Below are 6000 nucleotides of genomic sequence, written 5' to 3'. Positions count from 1 at the left end.
AACCCTGCCACGAGATGCTAATAGATCCCCTGTTGATTTGTGGCAAGTGTGACTTGTTTACAACTCTATCCTAGATATAAGGGAGGGAGGATGAATTGGTCCTCTGAGCAGAGGAAACCTGTGTCCAAGACTGCCCATAGTAGAGAAATGCTAGGTACAACAAAGTGTAGGGACAAAGCTTCATGTCAGCTTTTTGTTTTGTTGTCTGAGTTACAGATAAAGATGAACTCCAGGAAGGGGTTTTTATAGACTAGTTTTTATAGATTCTGTTCAGAGTACAATAGGATCTTCACTTACTTATAGTGTCATATGAGGGGCTTTGAGCTCCTGCGGGCTGAAAGGTGCTATTACCCAGTACGGAAAAAGGTTGTTTTCATTGCATTCACTTTTGAAAGGGTTTAACTATTACTATTTTTTATTTTGGTAGTGCCCATGCTTTAGGTGCTGTACAGACACGAAGGAAAATAATCCCTTCTTACAATATAACAATGCCCTTCTATGAGTTCACATTCCGTAGGACACTCACCTTCAGAGTTTGTTTTTCTGGAGGCAAAGAGCATACAATATTTGAAAGTGTTATTCTCTTCTGAGACTTTGACACTATCTGAGGATAGTTCTCAGTCTCCAGAGAGCTTTTAGTTGACAAAGGTGCCAGAAATGGTAATACAATGTGCTGTTGTTATGATGACACATTTATGCGTGTGTTCCTTCCTTTCAATGAGCATTTTGTACCAAAAAAATGTGTAGGGTATCTTGTATTTAAAAAATACTGCCTGGCTTTCCTTGAGTTCCAGTTATTTTTATACAGTAATTGGAATAAGGGTCTGTGAAGGTTTCTCAAAATTGTTTTTTAGTTAGGGTGTGTAGATGTCTGGGGTGGGGCTCGTCCCTCGCAGGGGCAACTGGGAGCCAGGCCGCCTCACTACACGAGGCTGGGGAACAGATCAGCCTTGCAGGTCCAAGCCCTAAGTCGGGGCGGGGCCGCGAGCAATCAGTAGTCCCGGGCTCAGGCCCTCAGGCAGGGGCTGAGCAAACAAACAGTAGTTCAGGGGCTCAGGCCCTCGGGCAGGGGCTGAGCATTGGCTTGAGGGTAGGGGAGGAGGAGAGACTGCCACCCGGGGTGGGGTGGCAGGGGGGAACACAGGCCCACCCACTCCACTGTGTTCCAGCCTGGGGCCCTGTCACCAGCAATCTGTCTGCTGCTGGGTCAGTGGGGATCCTGACTGCAACACACTGACATGGGTTCAGGGTCTGCTATCCCCGGGTCACTTCCCATCTCCTCCTCCATGGGTACCTGCATGTCCTTAGCCTCGTCCGCCGTGTCCTAGATCATGGGCTCCTCAGGGCAGCTAGCACTGGGTAGGTTGGGCGGCTCCTCCAGACCCTCGGTGAGGGAAAGTTCAGTCCGCTCCTCAGGATACTGGGCTCAGGGCAGGATCGGCCAGTCCTCCTCAGGATACCGGGCTCGGGGCAGGCTCAGCCCAGCCTGCTCAGGATACCGGGCTTGGGGCAGGCTCGGCCCAGCAGGAGCTCAGTCACCAGCATCTGTCCTCTCCCACGGTCGGACAGCAACTGAGTGCTGGGGCCGGGCCTTTATACTTCCTGTCCCGCCCCCTGACTTCCGGGGGGCGGGGACAGATGGCGGTGACTCTGACCACTCTGGTGGCTGTTCTGGCTCGTCCCTCGCAGGGGCGACTGGGAGCCAGGCCGCCTCACTACAGGGTGCAAGGGCATTCTTCAGATGAATCAGCTGTCATGGTCCTAGGCCCTTACTCAGAGCTGCATCCAGGTGTCAAAGAGGGGCAAAAGTAGTTTTAAGCCACCTTTACATCATATGGATTCTCGACCTGGCAGGTGAGCCTGGCTGGCACCTGGTGCAACTTAGAGCCACTAACTTACAGCACTTTCCCATAACACCTATGGACTGCTCTGCATACTCTGAAGAGCCAGAGAACAGCTTTCTCTGCTCACACCCTCAACAGTAGAGGATGGCAATTCAGAGGAGGAATTGTGCCTTTCCTGCAGAGGGGCTATGATGATGTGTACCCCTGTGTTCACCCCTTTTACAGGACTATGATACATTTTGTACAAAGTATTCCTTGTGAGGCATCATTTGAAAATTCATACTTTGCTGATCATTATTGTCCTGGTAAAATATATGTGGCAACATTGTATATAAAGTTATAAGATTCCTCTGCATGGCATAACTAAGACATGTTTCAATTCTGGGGAGTGACCACAAACCAGTTCCCTAGAGACAAAAGACAAGATGATGCCTCAGCCAGGTGTCAGCAAAATCAAATCACCTGGGTTAAGTGGTCACTCTTTGTCAAGAAAGAGAGTGTGGGCGAAAAATCTACATCCTGACAAAGACACAGCTTGGGGTTCCTGTCCACACAGACTTTCTGTCTCCTGAATCTCAGCTAGATATGCTTCTCAGAGAAGAGACAGAACTATAAGAAGGGAGAGCAGATGCCCCAAATTATCTCTCCCTTTTTCTGTACCTACAGCATCCACAACTCCTGAAGAATAAAGGAAGAAGCATTGGATTGTGGGAGGAATCCTGATTGAAAAAAAATCAGCCAGTAAGACTGCTGAAACATGTGATGAGAGAGACTTTGCTTTGCATTCACTTAGCTTAAGTTAGGCATTAGATGCATTTTACTGTTATTTTTTGTAACTCATTCTGATTCTTATATGTAATTACTTGTATTCACTTAAAATTTATCTCTTTGTATTTGATAAATTGTTTTATAGTTTTATCTAAACCAGCGTGTTTGAATCAATGTGTTTGGGAAACTCTATTTGAGATAATAGGATTCATGCATATCATTTTCTATTAATAAAATGACGGACTTTATATGAACTTGTATTGTCCAGGAGAAAGCTGGGCAGTACAAGATACACATTTCTGAGGAAAGTCTGGGACTTGGAGGCTGCTGGTGTCGCTCTGCAATGTAATACAAGAGTGGCTGGCAATAGCACTCATACAGTATAACTTGGAGTAACTTGCATGCTGGAGCCTGTGTGCGAGCAGACAAGGAGTGGTTGCTTTCACAGCAAAGCAGTGTAAAAGGCATCCCAAGTTAGAGGTGACACAGCTGTTAATCAGTCCAGATTGTACCCTGGGTATGTCACAGGGGCAGCTCCACACAGTCCTATGAATAGGGCATAGGGCTGTATTTTAGCTAGAGCTGATTAGGAATCTTTCAGTAAGATTTTTGTTGTTGGACTATTGGCTATTTTGAGGTGGGTATCTATCAGTCTCTCCTTTGAAGCTGTTCTGCCTTGTATAAATAATTAAAATATTTATTGGGGCCAGGGGAGAGAGAGTGAGAGACTGACTCCATAGCCCAGTGGTTAGGGCACTGGCTTGGTGTGTGGGAGACTGAGCAGCAAGGCCCTGTTGTGAAGCTGACTAGGGGTGGCAGATCAGACAGCATGTGTCAGGAGCAGTAATGTGCCATGAAATTTTTAGTCAGGCAAGCAATTCTATACTTGCATGCAAAACAGTTTCCTCCATGTGGTGTGACATCACATGTGAATTCATGCTGCATTGATCTGCTGTACTGCCAAGGGTATCAGGCCCCCTGGGAAGCTATCAGCACATTCAACTACAGCACTTTCAAGCTCCATGGCATTTGAGGGAAATAGCCCTATTGTGGACCTCCTCAGAGCAGCAACATGGTCCTTGGAACCCACATTTGCCAGACACTGTGCAGTTACTACTGCATCGAGGGAAGATGCAGTAGTCCCTCTTCTGATGAGACACCAAGTCCCATGACCATTGAAGATAGCTTGGGAGTCACCTACAGTGTAATGAATATATCCAGATGCTCAAAGAAATAAAAACAGTTACTCACCTCGTGGCTGCTGTTCAAGATGTGTTGCATATGTCCATTACACAACCCACCCTCTTTCCCTGATGCATCACAGTCTAGCATCTGGATTCTGGTACAAAGGAACATAAGGATGGGTGGGGTGCCTGCACCCTTTATACCCTCAGTTCAGATCACAAGGGGGAAGCCAGGGTGCATGCACAGCCACCCCTCTCTGTCCCAGTAGGGAAAACTCTCCAGCACCAGTGCACGAAACACACACACAGCGACAGTGGAATGGACATACGCAACACATCTCAAAGAACAACAACTACAAGTAGGTGAGTGACCATTTTTTTCTTCAGGTTCTGAACTTTGGCCACAAGTTCAGAACTGGCTTTCTGCCATTTGCCTGGTAGCTTGATCTCTGTTGTGTGTCTGACAGCACACACAAACCTGTCTTCGTAACATTCTTCTCACTAGGTTTTCATATGTGACAACAGAAAGCCCAAAATAATCTTACACCTGGCAGGAAATTCTAACTTCTCCAAGCCTAGGAACCATAAGGAGATGCTAAAACTGGCCTGAGAATGAGACTACTGCCTTATGGCTTCAGTCAGAACACTTTTTGAGGGGGTGTTGAGGGGAGGGGAAGTGTAGGAAAGTCCAAGGCTACATGATTACACAGAAATGAAAGTGAAAGATAAAAGGCAGCTTGTACTCAGCAACCATCAATTTTATTTCGTGAAGCATCAACAGGCTATGCTGCATATATTGCTTGAGAGAGAGAATGTCTGCAAAACAAACCCTAGCTCCACAAAGTATTTGGTCTGATAAAAATTTTGTGAGCCCAGAAGTTTCACTTTGAAGTACTTGCTAACTTTTTCTGCCCTTGCTATTGTGAAGACTACCATGAATATTTGTGAGTATAGAAATCCTGGAGGCTTTTATTTATTTATTTTAATAAAAAGTACCCCAACCAAACAAAATATCTTGGTCTAGTTCATGTTGGGTGTGCCTTACTCAGTGAGCAGGCCTATTTAAACCAATGGCACTCTTAATGGAGTAAAGTATTACACAATGTGAGCATGGATGGCAGAACTAGGTGAGTTCCCTGTGTTCCTCTAGATGTCATTAGTGTTTGCATAAAAGGTAGAGTAGTTCATAGATTCCAAGGCCACAAGTGTCACAGCTGGGTTGTGGGCAGCCAGACCTGGTGGTCAGAGCAGGAGTCCACAGTCACAAGAGAGGAGTCAAGAGTCAGGTTGGGTCAGTATACCGGGGGTCAGAGGCAGGAAACAAACTGAGATCAGAACCAAAAGTCAGACACCAGGAGTCAGGCCAGGTCAGGATGTCAGGAAGTCAAGCTGGGGGAGCAGGAGCAGGAAGCACCAGGCACACAGTCCAGACCAGGGGAATCCTAGTTGTTTGGACAGCTTCCTGTTCCTGCTGCTGGCTTAAGTAGAGCCAGCAGCCCAATCAGCTGCTCTGGGACTCTGTCAATAGGAGCTCAGGAGCAGAGCCTTACACTGGGGCTGGGCTTCATAGGTCCTGGGCAAGTGGTTGTCAGCAAGTTGCCAAGTAGAGGGTTGGTACATGGCTGCTCCTGTGAATCCGACAGACCTGAGTTTAAAGCCAGTGGGCCATGACATCAGCCCAGCGGTACTGACTTAATAATGTGTCTGGGGTGCTCAACCCCCAGTTCTGCCCCAGGCCCTGCCCCCCCTCCACCCCTTCCCATCCCCCGCTCCACCTCCACCCCACTCTTTCTGCCCTGTTCTGCCCCCTCATACTCAGTGCCTCCTGCATGTCACAGAACAGCTGATTGCAGTGGCTGAGAGGCACTGGAAGGGGAGAGGGGAGGCGCTAATTGGCGGGGCCACCGGAGGCGGGAGGTGCTGGGCCATAACCTTCCCAGTCAATCAGGTACCATCATCATTTACCCTTCTTGACCTTGGAATTGAGTACTCTGGGGACAATGTGTTCCTCCTGACCTTGTACTTGGCAGTCATTCAGCTTTATGGGGAAATGTGTTCTCAGTGTAGGGTTTTAGGAGTGAGACATGGAATATCAGGTAGACTCTAAGGCATCGAGGGAGCTGGAGCTCGAAGGTGACCAGGCTGATTTGTCACTGTATCTGGAACGAGCCAAGGCACCAGTGAGCTAGTTCCCAAGAGTCTGT

The sequence above is a fragment of the Trachemys scripta genome, chromosome 3, assembly GCF_013100865.1.
Source record: "Trachemys scripta elegans isolate TJP31775 chromosome 3, CAS_Tse_1.0, whole genome shotgun sequence".
Classification (NCBI taxonomy): Eukaryota; Metazoa; Chordata; order Testudines; family Emydidae; genus Trachemys; species Trachemys scripta.
This window is presented reverse-complemented; position numbering follows the sequence as displayed.